Below are 18,346 nucleotides of genomic sequence, written 5' to 3'. Positions count from 1 at the left end.
ATGATAGTAAAAGAGTCGTGGCAACTTCCCCCTGGATTTCAAAGAAAGTGCGGCAAGCTTGGGTGCCCAGACAGACACCTGCCACAAGGCTAGCACCCCCACAGAGAGACCCTGCTAGGGCAGTGCTGAAGGGAAATAAAGGGGTTTGAGCCCCCACACAGAGTTCCCATCAAGGCACTACCTTGTGGAACTGTGGGAATGGGGCTACCACCCTCTAGACCCAAGAAAGATAGAGCCACCCCCAGCTCTTGCACTGAGCCTGGAAAAGCTATAGGCACTCAACTCCAACCTGTGAATGCAGCCATGGGGTCTGCATCCCTCAAAGACACAGGAGTAAAGCAGCTCAAGACCTTGGGATCCCACCCCTTGTACCAGTGTGCTCATGATGTTAGAAAAAAAGCCAAAGAACATTATTTTATTGCCTGCCCTGATGGGTTTCAGACTTGCATGAGGCATATTGCCCATTCTTTTAGTCAGTTTATCCCTTTTAAGATGGAAATATTTACCCAACACCTGCACCACCATGGTATCTTAGAAGTAAGTTATTTTAAATTTAACAGGTTCATACGTTAAAACAAAACAAAAGCCAACAAACACAAACAAAACGTGTCTTAAGTCTCAAATAAGACTGGACTTTGGACTTTTAATTGAGTTAATGGTAAAACAAGTTATGACTTTTGGAGACTATTGAAAAGGACTAGTTTTACTCTATACTGTAAGAAGGACATAGTTTTAGGGGGGCAGGAGTAAAATGATGTAGTTTAAATATTTGTCCTCTCCAAATCTCATCTTAAAATATGGCCTCCAAAGTTGGAGGTGGGTCTAGGGGAAGGTATTGGGGTCATGAAGGCGGGTCCCTCTTAGATGGCTTGGTGCTGTTCTCATGTTAATAAGTGATTCTCACTTCAAGAGTTCACATAAGATCTCATTGTTTAAAAGAGTCTAGAATCTCCTCTCTTACTCTCTCTGTCTCTCCCTCTTGCCACGTGACATGCCAACTCCCTCTTTGCCTTCCACCATGAGCAAAAGCTCCCTGAGGCCTTCACCAAAAGCAGACAGCAGCACCGTGCTTCACATATAGCCTGAAAACTGTGAGCCAGATAAACCTCTTTTCTTCATAAATTACTCAGTCTCAGGTATTCCTTTATAGCAACACAAACAAACTAACACAGAGCACCTGCTCTATGTGGACAACTTAGTTAAAATCAGTTCTCTCATAGCAGATAGTGCTCAAACCTGACCACTTGTGCTCGCTAGACATCATACCTGGAGCAGAGCTGTTATGCGGTGGGAAGTCACAGTCAGGAAGAAACTGTGAGAACAAACTTCCTGAGCTACAAGGCTGTGGCCTGAAACTGTTAAACAAAGAACAACTTGTCTATCAATAATGCTGCCTTTTTATTCTACACAAGAAAATTTTCACTAAAGGGCTCCAAGAGCAACAGTAAAAGAAAAATAATTACATAGAAACAATGTTGAGGCCTTCTGGGTGAGTAGCTCTTTGCTTTTTAATTTTGCTAAGTAGTAAAAGGCAATGATGTAGAAATTGTTCATTAGTAGCAATTCTCAATAGAAAAATATTTTAAAAGGAGACTTTCTAGTTCAGGCACAGTGGCTCACGCCTGTAATCCCAGCACTTTGGGAGGCCGAGGCGGGCAGATCATCTGAGGACAGGAGTTCAAGACCAGCCTGGCCAACATGGTGAAACTCCATCTCGACTAAATACAAAAACTAGCTGGTTGTGGTGGCACGCACCTGTAATCACAGCTACTTGGGAGGCTGAGGCAGAAGAATCACTGGAACCTGAAAGGCAGTGGTTGCAGTGAGCTGAGATGACGCCCTTGCACTTAAAAAATAAAAGTAAAAAATAAAAAATAAAAGACTTTCTAACAACAGATAGAGCTTAATAGAGCTGGACTAATGTAATCAAAATTTTTTTCTATTTGAAAGATATTCAGGCTAATCAGATAATATGTTACCCTGAAAAGAAATATTCCAAAGTCCTGTATTTGTTATGTAGAATAGACTGCATTTTTCTTAAATGGCAGAAAATACCTCGAGTAAAATTATCACCATTACTGACATCCACATATCACTTTCCACTTGAGAAAATTCTCTATACTCATTTTCTCATCTGAGTCACACCACCTCCCGGTCAAGGCAGGTAGGATCCCTATTTTGCAATTGAATTAACAGAGTCTTTGATTTTCTTAAAGTTACGTTGTTTATAGAAGAATAAGCTCAAAAGCAGATCTCAAGTATGTAGGCAGTTTGTCTTTCTTTCTTAACTATTATTCTAATAATCCTCTGATTCTCAGAAGGGAACATTACAAGTCCATTTGACTAAGAGTCATTCACTTCTCTCTCACACCTCTTCCTTGTTCATGTCTTTGCTAAAACACTTTACAGAGAGTCACAAACATGAGTACCTTGCTGCCAAATATAGTAATCTAGTATGACGTCTCTGCTATGGTCAGAATTGGTCATATATGCCAGGATAACACAGAGCCATGAACATGTTAATCCTTGACTATGGAATGTGTGGTATGTTTAGGTTTTTGTTTGTTTCTTTCTTTCTTTTTACCCTTTTCTTTTTGTTTTACAACTGGCATGCCTGTACATACACAATTTGGGGACAATAAAATATTGTGCTAGGAGAATAATCTGTTTCAGAATTATGTATTGATTATGTGAAATGTACAGTTTCTTGAACAATATCTCAGAACTGTGGGAAAAACAAAAACTTTCCATGTGGTATTCAGAAATGTGGATTTTAAACAAATTCTCCAAGAGATTCTTATGGAATTTGAAGTTAAAGAATACTGGGAGAGTTAATCTGGCACGAATATTGAATATTCATACTCATTTTTGCTGGGCATAACAAGAATGCAAGGCACAGATAATTCTTTTCTCAGCCATTTCTGATGGTTGTACTTTCAGTGAGCATCCTTGAGGGATGAGATATCTTCATACATACAAAGAGCAGGTTCCTATGGAAACAGTGATACTTCAAGTTTATAGTTTGTTGCAATGCAAACTCACTGCATGCACAGTGTCCAGAATGACCTCTCTGCATTACTCTGCAGGACTTGATAGCGTGCTTGCTGTGCTTTAAGTGATAAAATCTTTTCTCTCTTATCCTAGATAGAGTCTGTTGTCATCTATCAGCATCCATGAAGCTGTAATTATCTAATTTCTTAGCTTGTAAGAAGTGTAAAATACCAATTTCTGATAGAAAACCCCCGCATCAGTCAGATGTAAGTGAATAATGTAGTCAAACTTCATGCCTAACAGAACCGGTAACTAAAATTCAGACAAAGCCTGGCACAGTGGCTCACGCCTGTAATCCCAGCACCTTGGGAGACCGAGTCTCTCAGATCACCTGAGGTCAGAAGTTCGAGACCAGCCTCAACATGGAGAAACCCCGTCTCTACTAAAAATATGAATTAGCTTTGCGTGGTGGTGCATGCCTGTAATCCCAGCTACTCAGGAGGCTGAGACAGGAGAATTGCTTGAACCTGGGAGGCAGAGGTTGCGATGAGCTGAGATCAAGCCATTGCACTGCATCCTGGGTGACAAGAGCGAAACTCCATCTCAAAAATAAATAAATAAATAAATAAATAAATAAATAAATAAATAATATCCAGACAAAATCTTCAAAGATTTTGTATCAGAAACATGCAGAAACCTGTCTGCAGGAGGCATTTGGCTTTTTGCTCCAACCTCTTGCTACAGTCTCATTTTATAATATTTAAAGATAGGGAGCATAACTGGATTTAACTAGCTATTCTCTATTCCTGCGAGAAACCAGAGGCCAAAAAATCGCTAAAAGTTTTATTGAAACACATACATATTCACACACAAACACAGAGAGAGAGAGAGAGAGAGAGAGAGATCATAAATATTACAATAAAAACTGAAAAGTAAGTAAATCTTAGAGATGGATAAATGACACTTTTATGACATGTTTTTGGAAATAACCGACTGATCGGCAGGAAGAAAAGAGGACTCAGACAGTCTCATTGTCCACAGTGATAAACTAGTACCAAATCACCAAGGAGCACATGAATCATTGTCACAATTACCAGCACAGTAGGTGATCTTGCTGTGTTCAATCAACAGGTAGAAGGTAGCTGCAGGGAGTCTTGGTAGCAATTATTCTTGATATTTCAGATTCCTCTTATTAGGGGAAGAGAATTGAAAGTAGACCTTCAAAGCAGGCTCAAGTGGTAAAGGGAACGTGAAATTCCAGTCTGAAATGAGGGGCAGGATCTAAGGTAGGAAAATCATGATGTCATGGGAACTGGGAATGAAAAGAAATTTGGAGGAAAACAATATAGGCAACAATGCCCAGGAATTACTAGGCTTTATCTGATGGGTCAGACAGGAGCTCTGCAGTGGAGCTGTTCCCAGCTCTTGATGTGCAAATTGTTTCTTCAGCTTATGTGGTGTTAGAGTCATGATCTGCCTCTGTCTAAAGATGGTAAAAGGACAAAGTTTTCAAAGTCACTAGGAGCTGCAGGAGGTAGAGAAAAAGTCACTAATGGAAGGACCAAAGTAAGAGGTGAAAGCCCTAACTGAATATTACTCTCTCCTAAATGTTTACATTTTTTCTGCAAACATTCCTTTCAGTTTCCAGAACTGAACCAGCAGAGATAGGAGTTCATTGGAATGTGTGGAGAACTTACCGGATGAGTTTTCTTTGCCATCTCAATTTATATCCTATACCAGCCAATCACTGAATCTACTACTAGAATTTTGGGACAGAGAGATGCTTCCTTTTTTTTTTTTTTTTTTTTTTTTTTTTGGTGACATATGAGAAAGTGAAGGCCGAAATTCTATTTTTCTTTTTTTTTTTTTTTTTTTTTCTGAGACAGTGTCTTGCTCTGCCTCCCAGGCTGGAGTGCAGTGGCACAATCTCGGCTCACTGCAAGCTCCACCTCCTGGGTTCACGCCATTCTCCTGCCTCAGCCTCCATTATCATTGACACTGAAAAATAAAAAGTTTAACTTTTAAGAGCCCTTCACCTTATTTCTAAAGAAAAAGCAGCATAGAATATTCTCAGTTTTTTCTTTTCAGTATATTTTCTATTTGCTCAAAAAATGTACCACATAAACACAAGTTAGAATAACATCTTTTATTTACAGAGTTATTTAAAGATAGATGGCAAACTTTGTTTTTGAACTGTTTTCCTTATTATTCACCTCCAGAATAACGTGTTCCAGCAGTTTTATTTTTAAGTGTCAGTGTTTCATATATTTCACCTAACTGGAACCCTGATGCAGACAGAAAACGTAGAGAGCCACTAGGGAGGAACATCAGTCATGAAGATTAGAATTAAAGCAAACACCAGATAATTTTCTCCACTTGTTTCCTACTAGCAAACAGATCTCATTTTTAGTGGAGCAAGAAAATGAGATTAGGATATGCCAGTCATAGAACTATTGACACACCATGAAAATGTACAGGAATTTTAATTACTCAAGCACATGTCAAGTCTGAGATTTCAATAAAGGCCCTTAAATAATTAAAGCAGTAGTAAAACCGCCAAAAAAATTTATATGGGCTAAATTTAAAACATTTTATCACTGTTAAGAAAATCCTTCTCCTTACATTGTAAGGCAAGCATAGGTATACTGGAAACACCATACTCAGAACCATCTACTCTGAGGAAGAAAGGATGAACTATGGTCACTTGTGAAGTTGCTGAAAGAAACTAGACAATCTGAATTTAATTACAGAGCATCTCTATGCAATTGGCTATTTAATATGTGCAATGGGCAGTAGAAGAGGAATTGAGAATATGATCTCTGTCCTTGTGTGACCTTTAACTTCAGAAGACATTGATGATAAACAGGAAATCATCATTATTTTAAGGTAAGGTAATCTACATCCCTTGCTGAGTAAGCTATACTGGTAACAGCTTATAGAAGACACTGACTATTGTAAGTTGTGAAAGTTAGAGGCTGCTACTTAATGTTAGAGGGGCTGAGGCAGAACTCTGAGGTAGATATTTTGAATAGGCAGGAAGAAAATATTGGAAAACAGTTTATGCAAAGGCATATTGATGGGAATAAGTGTGCAGACACAACCAACAGCCAGACCAAAGAATAATTGTCATATAAGGTTGTATTATGGCATGGCAGGAAATGAGGCTGGCTAGAAATAGAGGAGGTTTCTTTAACGCAGTCAAGACACGTGGCTCTAAGTTTGAAGGCAGGAAGTAGAAATATAGGAAGCATACTATAGAAATATAGTATAGACCTCTGAATTAATAGAAGACTCAAAAGAGAATCCAGAGTCCTGATGTATAAGAAGAGACACAGCAAAACAGAACCACCAATATATATTTCAAGAGAGTGAATTCAATCTAGGATATTAGTTAACTATTATCTGGGGAAAGGAGTGATGGTGAAGGATCAAAAAGCAAACACTGAGGTATCCAAAGGCAGTAACTGTAGAAAGCACCTAATACACTGCAGCCAGAAAAATAAATGGAAGGCGTTGAGTTACCAGAAGCTTGGAAAAGTCAGATAAGGTGGACCCAGGCCACAAAGATAAGGCAATATTACCCAGTTTCTACCATTCTCTGTGAGCCAGTGTGATGGGGTTGGTGCTAGAAGTGATAACAGAAGCTGAAGTCTAGTACAACCAATGGTATTGTGACAAAGAGACACTTGGGGTAATGATGCTAGGGACAACAAGAAAGCAGCAAACGAGCCTCTTCTCTCCTCTTGCCACCCAATGTCCCAATGTCCCACTAAAGCCCTCTAGTCTTCAAACCTAACAAAAAGCTAGCTGACAAAAAAAAAAAAAAGTATATGAAATGTTGTTTGCCAAGCCCTAGCCCCAGCTTCAGAGAACAGCATGTAAAATGTTGACCTTGGCTGAAAAACTATGTATGAATAAATACCAGTCATGCCCAACTTCTAAAGACTTCCTAACGACTATATGTCTGATGATAAACTATGAAAAGCATTAGAAGTGAAATGCATTATCTTCCATTGATATTCATTGCAACTCCGGGAAATCAAAGGAAACGGGCTGTTGCTTGATGGCCTGCTAGAAGCTTCTGATGTGTGCTCAAGGGTTATTTCAGAACAGCAAAACCAAGAAAATCAATTTTAAAAAATCCCTAACTTACAGATTTTTTCCTCGTTTCTCCCCTGTAAACAGTATTACCTTCCTCAGTTGGGGAATATTTCTTTACTTCTATGACCTTCTTTGCTGTCCAGAAATATGGATTATTAAAGGGATTGTGTGGATTCCTGAATATGCAGCATAGGTTGTTGACCACCTTAGTAGTATGAGCCTGAGAGGAATGAAGTGAAAATGGTAGCATTGAGCAATTATAGTCAAGAAGAAATAGCTTATAATTCTCTATGTATTTGTTTTTGTTATTTTAGTACAAACACCTTAGGTAAATGAAGTATTAATATATGAGTGTTAAATAAACCCTTGTATCTTATATTTGCCTCTAGATGAAATGTATTACTTCTTCCCTTCCCTTCTCCTTGATTCCTTCCTTCCTTCCTTCCTTCCTTCCTTCCTTCCTTCCTTCCTTCCTTCCTTCCTTCCTTCCTTCCTTCTTCATTCCTTCATTCTTGTCTTTCTGCCTTACTTTAGCAACTATATTTAAAGTCCTATTCCAGAGAACAGGAAAATACAAAAGAATGAGACAACATTGATTTTACAATATTATTTGCTTAAAAGGCTAATAATCAGTAAATGGAGAAAAAGTGTTGTTCACACCAATTCCTGCAGTTACACAGACTATGAGACATATGTCTAAGTGGGAGACATGAGACATGGAGGTAATTAGTGAGAACTAAGGCCCAAAGATTAACAGAATACTGGTTATGTTAAATTAGATTTTATCCTGAAAACAACAGGTAGTCACTGAAGGATCTGGAGACAAAGATATAATGAGATTTGCCTTAAGCTCTATTTGAGGAAAGAATGGACCAGATGGAGTTAGAGAAGAAGGAAAGATGTCAGCAGAAAGACCTTGTGTCCAAATAGGGCTAGATTCCCTGGTTAACCTCAAACAGGGTTGAATATACGAAGTCAGCATTTAGGACATGTATTTACTGTGTGATATACATGGTGAGGAAGGGTGCATGGAAGGATGAAATTTCTTACAAGTATAAAGGGGATGCATGAAGAGGAGAAGAATTGATAAGGGCGATAATGCATTTCCTTCCCCTTTTTTTTTTTTTTTTTTTCCAGAGCATTGTGATGCTAAGCCCCATTCTAGTAAGAATCAAAGGGAGGGCAATATTGTTTTAAAAGTTCAGAGGTGTTGATACTTGGCCTTTTACTGGAAAAAGTATTCTGGCAGAGTGGCATTTTCTGAGGAGAAATAGCGAATACAGTTGTAGCCTTTGATGCCCAGTTACAGAGGAGGCTTGCAATAGACATGTTAGGTTCCCTGCAGAGTCTTGGCAGAAGAACAACAGCAGTCAACAAAGGAGGATTTATTTGAGTGTATATATAAGATGTCCTCCAGATATTATCCCAAATACATAGAGATTAAGAATGTGCATTTTTAGCAAACATCTCAGATGAGTTTTATGAGGTTTAAAATTTGAGAACCACATTTCCATGCCTGGTTGACATATTTACTCTTCTTTTGCAAGTACCTTGCCTATTTGTATTACAACAGCAGTGACATTATCTAGGCTTTTTCTGCTGCTTCATGCCCTAACTTTTCCGACTTTTAATCATCTGTTTTCTATTGGAAAGACAATTATATCTGACTTCCAACAAGTAAGTCACAGACTATTTTAATATCTTTACCTCAATTATGAAACTCCAGTTACTTTTTTTTTTTTTTTTGAGATGGAGTCTTGCTCTGTTGCCCAGGCTGGGGTACAATGGTGTGATCTAGGCTCACTGCAACCTCCAGCTCCTGGGTTTAAGTGATTCTCCTGCCTCAGCCTCCTGAGTAACTGGGATTACCGATATGAACCACCACACCTGGCTAATTTTTGTATTTTTAGTAGAGACGGAGTTTCTCCATGTTGGTCAGGCTGGTCTCGAACTCCCGACCTCAAGTGATCCGTCCACCTCAGCCTCCCAAAGTGCTGGGATTACAGGCATGCGTCACCGCGCCCAGGTTTTTCTACTTATTTCTTTAGGCCAGTGACATGATAATTTAGTAAGGGAACATAGATGGTCTATGGAACTACAGCTAGACATATAATCATATCCCTATTGTTACAAGCATAGTTTTTCATTTAAATAATGTGTCAGATTTTGCCGTTTAATCTCATTTCATCTGTTTTAGGTAACAAGTGTTACCTAAAGCTTGACACCTTTACTCCTGGAAAATCCATAGTGGAAAAGTCATCCCACATGGTCTGGAGAGAAGGACATAGGTAATAAAGGGCACATATATAGGGCTTAGAGCACAGGGCATATACTTAAAACAATAGTGAGGACCTCAGCAGTGGGACAAGATGTAAAGAGAGGAAGCTCATGCTCTGAGATTCCTCTGTATCCTCCAATCAAATGAGACAGCAAAATCTTAAAAAGTTGTAAGAAGAGAGCACTGGTAAACAGTGCCAAAAATTACAGTGAGTTGAAGATGAGGTCTGAAAAATGCCCATTTATTCAGCAAATAGGAAGTTAGTATTGCCCTGGAATAAAGCAATTTTCATGCAATGGAAAGAATATCAGAGAAGGCAGAGGTTTGAGAATTTGTGTGAAGGTAGAAACAGCAATTATTTTATTATGTAATGAAGATATAGACCTGAATTAATAATAATAATAATAGATAGCAATTACTGATACTTGTGCCATATCTTCTTTAATCCCTACCACAATCCTCGGACAATTGTATTATTATTATCTCTATTTTCAAATGAGAGGCAGCTATCTTGCACATGATCACAAAGCAATTATATTAACTATTAAGAATTTAATACAAATGTATCTGAGGTTTTAACTACTATGCCATTCATATCATAAAAATCTGAAGTTACTCTTGATTTTTACCCACATTAGGAGTTTATTTGCAATTTTCACTTCTGTACTGTGAAAAAAGTTGATTATAATTTTTCTCTCCCTGACAGAGTAGCAATAAAGTAAATAGAAAATCTTTTACATAGAAGCACTTTAATGAATAAAAGCACTGTAATAAAAGTGGTGCATAAACTAGAAAAGGAAACACATATTTTCACTCCAAATCCAAATTTTTCTGACAAGAACTTTAATCTGAGTAGTGCTTATACATTAATACTTCTTCATTGTGTGTCCTTTCCTTGTTAAAAGCTGCTGTCTCCTCACTAGAAAGTTTTGTCTGAAGAGGCCACACCAACAGACATGTAAACAAAGGACAGAAAAGTTTCTGCAAGTCAGGCATTTACAATTATTTCATGAAATATTAGTCCTCCATATCAGAAATGCTCTAGAAAGAAAAGCACTTCTTACAAGGAAAAAAGTTTCAGAAGTTAAAGCAAGGCCTCGGGTGGAAAAAATTAATTTTTTGTTTTTAACTAAATACTTTTGTAATTGACAAAGAAAAAACTGAATATAATCTTGTGTACAACATGATTTTTTGAAATATATACACATTGGGGAATGGCTAAATCAAGTTATTTAACATATGCATTACCTCACAATTATTTTTGTGTGGTGAGAACACTTATGTACTCTATTAGTGATCTTAAGTATACAATATATTATCATTAACTATGGTCACCATGTTTTATAATAGATCTCTTACAATTATTCCTCCTATTTAATTTATATTAATAAATTGGAGAACTCCATTGGTGCTTCCCCACAATGCGAAAGTTTCAGTCTGTCTGAAAGCACTGATCTTCTGAAAACAGTCTTATTCTTCCCAAAATAGAAGTCAGTAGGAAACTAGAACCAGCTTGGCATGAGGAAAGTCAGAGATAAGAACAGCATGTCATTTGTATCATCCTTTATAATAAACCAGTAAATGTAAAAAAAAAAAAAAAAGCATGTTTTTTTCAAAACCACCTATTCTTAATGACTTTAAGTGTGGACACACAAATCGTTATACATATTATCCATTAAGAGAAAACAGAAGAAAAATCTTCCAAACTAAAGAGAAAATAATGACTAATTAAAATGAGAGGGAACACAGACAATAGGTAGGGGGCACCTTCAAAACAAACCCAGACAAGTAAAAACAGCAAACAAAACATTGTGATTTCACACCAAGTTGTGAATATAAATTTGAATCTTGAAAATACTATTCATGGAAGTATGAGATCAACACATTATTGTTTAATCAAACTATCTGGTCATCTCAAGGATCCAGAGGAGAAAAATCAGGTTTCCAAAATATCTCCAAAACATTATCTCATACACAAGTTAGTTGTTTATTATGTTTATCAGTGAAGGAATAATACACAAACAAATAAACACAATCTCCCAAGAATACCTTAAGACTTGACTTTTTGTAACCTTTTTCCATTTTGTTTCAAAACACCTGAAAATGAAAGAACTTTGATTTTTCTGTGTTCATAGTAAAATATCAAATATAAGTGGAGAAACTTAAGTTGGCCTCTAATATTTAGAGTATATTGCTGGAAATTCACCAACCTTTCTTAAGTGTATCTGATATTAATGGCTTATTTGAAAAAAAAAATTAGGAGGTAATTTATTATCTTAGAATAACCTTTTAAATATGTTATTCTTTTTAAATATTATTTTATCAGTAGGTATTAATTGATCTTTAAACTAATGTAGTTAACTCCTCTGAAAAACCTTAAGGCTCTAATCTTCTAAATCATAAAAGAAGGCAAAGAAACAATAGCCTTTAAAAACACTTTGATTAATAAAGTCTACTTTTTATTAAATCTTGAGCTGTATTAGATTGCTAGCATTGCTGAGTGCTGGTAAAAACATCTTTAGATCGCTGTGAATTTGTTTAACTTCAGCGTGTTTAACTTCATAAAGTCACCAATGGTGAGATGAATCACATCTGTGCTTTCTTTATGTTTATCTTGCTATTCAGCAATATTGAAATAATTTATCTTTGCCATAGCAGTCAGATGTCAATCTCAAAATACTCTATAATTTGATAAAATTATGATGGAGCATCTCATGTATCACTAAAAATCACTGCTTTTCTCAAGTATTAAGAGACATAATGTATGTAAAGTACACAGTCTGGGATGTAGCAAATAGTAAACAACAACATATGGTGTTTATAAGGATCCACTCTATATCCCTTAAGATGTGGAAGAATTGGTGGAAGAAGTGAAAGAATCTAATGGGCACGTGGAGCATGAAAAGGCAGAAGTGTTACAAAAGACTGAGGTTAGAAAATGACATTTTCAGCATCAATCAGGATGAAATTTAGAGCATCTCTGGGGCACTGGAATAGTGTAGTGTTTGAGAAGTGAACAAGAAGGACAGGAAGGATGGGAGGGCTAACATTTGCTACTCTTTGAAATCTGGGTATTTGTATAACATTCAGGGGCAAGACAGAATGGAAGTAGATATTTTCAAATTACTTTTCCGCTACTTGCTCGTGATACTTTGAGCAGAACACAATTACAAGCATGGATCAGGAGTACCACAGACTCATATGAGAATATTAATATTGAAGTATCAAAGCAAGTGCAGAATTTTGGGCTGCACATTTTGTTCTGTGTATGGTAAAGACCTGCACAGAGAAAAGATGGAATATTATGTGAATGTGCCATGTTGGGACATTATGTCATTTCATTAATTCTTTAACTTTTCATGTATGAGAAGAATATTATTTCCATAATAACAATAGTAAAACTAAGGCTTAGAGAGTTTAAATTACTTATTTGAAGTTGCACAGTACATAGGGGACTAGAATTGTATCCAACGTGTGTTGGATACAAAGCCCGTGCTTTCTGTTACATCTGGATCTAGTCACAAAGAGATGGACAGTGTAATGCTTTAGAGAAGAAGGAACATTGACTCAACCGTTTCCATTGTAAGCATGAGATATTCTTTAAAATATTGTTTTCTTTTCACTGAATTCACGTTTAATAGATGTATGTATGCTTTTAAAATTTGGATTGCATTATATAACACTTTAGGCACAAGGGTGCCGAGTATGTGGTATTCAGTTGTGTTCAGGCATGTTTCTATGGATGTGTGCATGTGTGTGTGTGTATGTGTTCATTTACGTGTATGTATTTGTGTATGTCTATGTATGTCGTTAGAAATTGAGAAATGGATTTCAATACCCTTTCAATCCAGGATTCCAGGAGCTAGATGTATACAAATTATCAAACTTAATCTTTACAAAAACCTCAGAAGTTAAGAAATGATAACCTTATCAGTTAAAAAAACACTATCCATCATCTTGTATTAGTTGGACAAATTTAGACTTAGAAAGATTTTAAGTCAGGATAAATCACAGATCAAGTCAAAGCTTGTGCTTTTTCTCTTATTCCCAGAATGCATGTACCCAGCATATTAACTGTGCCCCTACTTTTAGTTTCACACCCAACACAAATTAGAGAGTAAGCCTTAATACCCAAATGAATTAACAAATAACTTAGATTCCATGCAGATGGAATGTGTATATATGTGGAGGTGTGTGCTTTCCACCTTCAGTTCACCCTGTCGTATGCAAATCAATCCTCTCTACCCTCAAGCCTGATACCTACAGACTTGGTGAACCTGTGTTGGTATCACCGCTTCTCTGAACAGAAGGCAATAGACTAGAAATATACCTTGATAAATAATTGCAATATTAAATAAAACATAATTATTACAAATACATATGCAGAATTTTCATAAAGTGAAGGAAACAGCAGGCATTACCCAACTTTTCCTCCTTATTCTGTATAGTCTCACTCAGGAGCCACATACACGCAAAAGTACCACAAATTGCCATATTGAAGCTGTTTTATCAATGGATAACTAGAAGAAATTCAGATTAAGACATGAGTCTTCATTTAAAAAAAAAAAAATACAGTTGATTAACTGATAAAAGAATCCAAAAAGAAAAAAAAAAAAAAGAGATGTCAGGATCAAGCACAAGCACCAAGCACCAAGGCCAACCAGGAAACTATAAATCTTTATGTTTTACAAACAGAAAGGATTTCCCAGAATACTTTATTCAAAAATTTAAGAAGTCAAGATGCTGAAGAAGTCCCAGGAACAGATCTATGTCTTCACAGAAAGCTCATGGTAAAGTTAGGGCTAGGCCAAAGAAATTCGGACTCCCAATTCCATTCTATTTATCTCTCTTTGCCATTATCAGCAAATTAACTGCACTGTGAGCTGTTTTCTAAAAATTCTTATCTTTGTAAGTCAGATACTCCACATTTTTGTTTCTACAAGCACAATAAAATGAGGACAAATCATTGCAGACAAAGACTACCACACTCAGTCAACAAGTGCTTATTGACTAGGTAGTTTTCCTTGAGAACAGACGGTGATATGAAAATATATTTTTAATTTTTATTTTGAGATAAATTTTTATGCAAAACTGAATTATGTTTCTATTTATTGGTTTGACTAGAGAAAAAATAAAATAAAATATTAAAATACAAAACAAATCTTACCCCCTTACTGTCTTAATAGTAGGAAAGTAGAGAAAAAATCAGTATCTTAAATTCAGTTTGGATCAAAACTCAATGACTCAGAATATAAGGTTGTCTACTCCCTGGGGACTGTGAGGATGTCCTGTAGCATATCTGTACTACAATGACAGTGTCTCCAGCTGAATCAGCATGGCGGGTCTGGAGAACTATTATGAAGTTATAAACAGTAACAAATGCACTTGGTTTGAAGAAGGCACATCAGGTACTTGGTCAGCAAATTACTTTAGACATTGAACTGCTGGTAGTGAGAATAGTCAAAGCTCTATAGTAAGATGGCATAGGACTGATCTAGAATACGTATTTTTTGTAATTCTGTAATCTTCTTCAAACCAATTCATGTCCCTAGGTTCAATTATTTTATTTGTAAGTGAAATTCAATGGTTAAAATATTTTCCTTACATGTTGCAGAGGTCATTTCGAAGATGAAATAAGGCAATATATACAAATCCCTTTGTAAACTGTAAACTTGTAAAAACACAATGGATTAATTATTGTGCCAAAATATTATTAGTGATCTGGGATTCAGAATAGCTCCATTTAAATTACATATTTGCATTAACTTGTGGTATAATTGGGTAAGACACTAATTTCTCTAGACCTCATTTTTCTCGTTATTAAGTAAGCAAATTGTTTTATTAATCTTCTCTGGTTATGACATTCTTTGTAGTTAAGGTTGTGATTTTGTATTTAAAACTCAATTGTCCTTGGGATATTATATTTTACTAAGCTGGAGAGCATCTTAAAATTTCCTTTTAATTAAATCTCCCCAAGGGCTGTGTATTATCTTATATCTTTTCTTCAGAGAAAGAGGATAATTGTATGATTTTCAGCTATAAATAAGGAAATCCTCTGAAACAGGAAAAGCTGATGTTGAAGCAAAACTATAGAGTTAGGTTTTAAAAAAACAAGAGCCAATTATTGCTTAGTTATTAGACTTTTATCTAATAAGAACTAAAATCATAAACACAGGTATAGGCTTTCATAAGTGATACCAAAAGAAAGGTAAATTAAGATTTAGAGAACAAATGAGGAAGGATAGTTCTATTTTCTAAGAACTCATAATTTTCTAGTGAAAATGTAAATGGTGTAGGATAAATATGGCAGATCTGTTCTGTATGAATATATATCAAGGAATAACAGAAAGGGAGCTTTGTATTTCAAAGAAGGTATTTGTTATCAACATTGCCTCTATATAGTCTGTATAGTCTCACTCAGGAGCCACATACACACAAAAGTACCACAAATTGCCATATTGAAGCTGTTTTATCAATGAATAACTAGAAGAAATTCAGATTAACACGTGAATCTTCTTTTTTTTTTTAATACAGTTGATTAATTGATAAAAGAATCCATAAAAGCAAGTCTAGCAAATGTGAAATTTTTAATAAGTATTTATGTTTAGAACTTAAATTCTCATAAACTGCCATAAAGCTGATTAATGGTAACCAGTATTTTGCTCTTTTCTAAGAACACTAGCTCCTTTACTAAGTGCCTTTTTCTTTTTCGAAGTAAACATTGCAGCATTGTTTAGGAATTCAAATCCCAAAAGAAAAATTTTAAATATACATTTAAGGAGCTATTTTCTGAGCCCCATATAGTTTACCTTATCATTCACTTACTTAGATCTTCCTCACTTTCTTATCTATGAATTTATCAAGCAACTGTCCTTTTGAAATTAAACAGCTAGGCAGTTGCTTTCATCTGAATTGAACATTCAGTGGAGAATAACAATCCATATCTTTATGTAACATTGAATTGATATAATTTTACATCTGCTTCTACATTGCTGCCACCAAAATCTCTAGGTGTCATAAATTTAGCAGCCAGAGTCTGAACATTAGAGTGGCATAATATACCCTATGTCTCCATGTGTTGTTAATTTATCACTGTAAAGGGTAGCAGAATTTCTAGAATTGCCTCCAGGGAATTCAACCCCACTGTAGTTCTCTGAAATTGTATCAAACATAAGAGGCAGATATTTCAATCACTTGAACTTACATCAGAGCAAGACCCAGGGTGATGGATTTACTAGCTGTGAGCTCTATAATTCTAAATTCCTTCGGGTTTGTTATGGGCCGGATTTTGTCCTCCCACCCCTTAAATTCATATATTGAAAAAAAGAAGAGAAGATATTAATCTACAAGTCAAAATGATAGGTCCCCAGAAGAAACCAACCCCCCTGACACCTTGATCTTGAACTTCTGGCTTCCAGAATTATGAGAAAATAAATTTCCTTTTTTTAAATTATCCAATCTGTATAACTTTGTTATGGCAGCCCAGCAAACTAATACAGCATTCAAACTCTGGAAGCTTTAACGGACAGGCTTCCCGGAGCTTTTCTTAATTAAAAACTGTCCCGCATACTAACAACTATAAAACATTATGTATACTTCATTATAAGTTCGTTTGCCCAAGGTTGTCCTTAAATCTGGGTTTTGTAATAAAAAAATTCACTCATGTCAATGTTCCACAGTCAAGAATCACTCAAATTTTGTGAATGCCTGGATTCTCTATCTTAACTTTTTATAGGTTCATAATTGAGATATAAAGATTGGCTCATCTTCCTCATTCAAAAGATAGGGACTTGGATCTCATGAGCATTTATTTCCTTTACGAAGACAGAATATAGTTGTGCACAGTTCTGTGACAATAATAGTCAGTGTAAGGCATATGTAAGGTGATAATGGCTTTCTCCCTCATTTACCATCAAATCATATCCTTAGGACATAGTATTTCATCTGAAATTGTGAAGATAGGCATTTTTTAGTTAAAAAGAATGTCATACTCAGCATTTTACTGAAGCAGTAAGCAGTACTTACTAAAGCAAGGAGAATGAGTGATTTTTGCATTGTGCCTGAAAGATAATAGAGCAATAATAGTCATCAAACATAGAAAAGCAAGACCTTCCTTTGTGTGCCACCTGAAACATCCAACTTTATATCTACAATCTGGTAACTTAATAACTTGTACCATATTTCACAATTCACATTTTCCTATATTTATTATCTCTGAAATCAAAAGCATTTTATAATTGTTCATGTTTTATAATTATAAATGGCAGCATTATTTCCTTAGAAATCTCTTTAAATTATTAACAGTAGCACTTTAGATTCCATGAAATATGATACTATTCCTGAATAGTAAAAATTAACTTGGGTTAAAAGAAAAAAATGAGTGCTTCTTTTCCGTAGTAAAAGTATCATAAACGTTTTAATCATAAAACCCTTAATACTTTTCTTTAATAAATCATATATTTTAATACCACTTTCTTCATATACCTCTCAGTTTTAGTGGAAAGGTGTTTCTCCAATTATTACCCAGTCTGAGTAGAAAAAGAAAAACTAGGATTCAGTTTAATAATGATCTGACAGAATTATATTTCTAGCCCTGCTAATGAGGAACAATTACTGTATTAAAGTACTAGGAGGTCATAATGTCTCAATATCTCACATTTTAAGTTCATTTGGAAGACTAAATCCATTGGAATTGTTAAGAGCTGGATTGTGCCCCCTTTCTGAACTGGTCACCTCTTAACACTTACATTTAATTTTACTTCTTAGCCTCTGACTATTTTTCAGATTATTGATGAGCAATCAATCAGCCCATCCTGAATTTTTGTATTTAAGTGCCTTATAATTACAATTGGCTCCATAGTGAGAGGCACTACCTGCCCCACAAATCTGAAGGGAATTCACAATGGCATAAATAAGCTCTCACCAGACAACCCTATTCCTTTGGCAATTATTTTATCAATACAATGAGAATAGTTT

Source organism: Macaca nemestrina, chromosome 5, assembly GCF_043159975.1.
Source record: "Macaca nemestrina isolate mMacNem1 chromosome 5, mMacNem.hap1, whole genome shotgun sequence".
In the NCBI taxonomy this organism is placed as follows: Eukaryota; Metazoa; Chordata; class Mammalia; order Primates; family Cercopithecidae; genus Macaca; species Macaca nemestrina.
Note: the sequence above shows the minus strand (reverse complement) of the source record.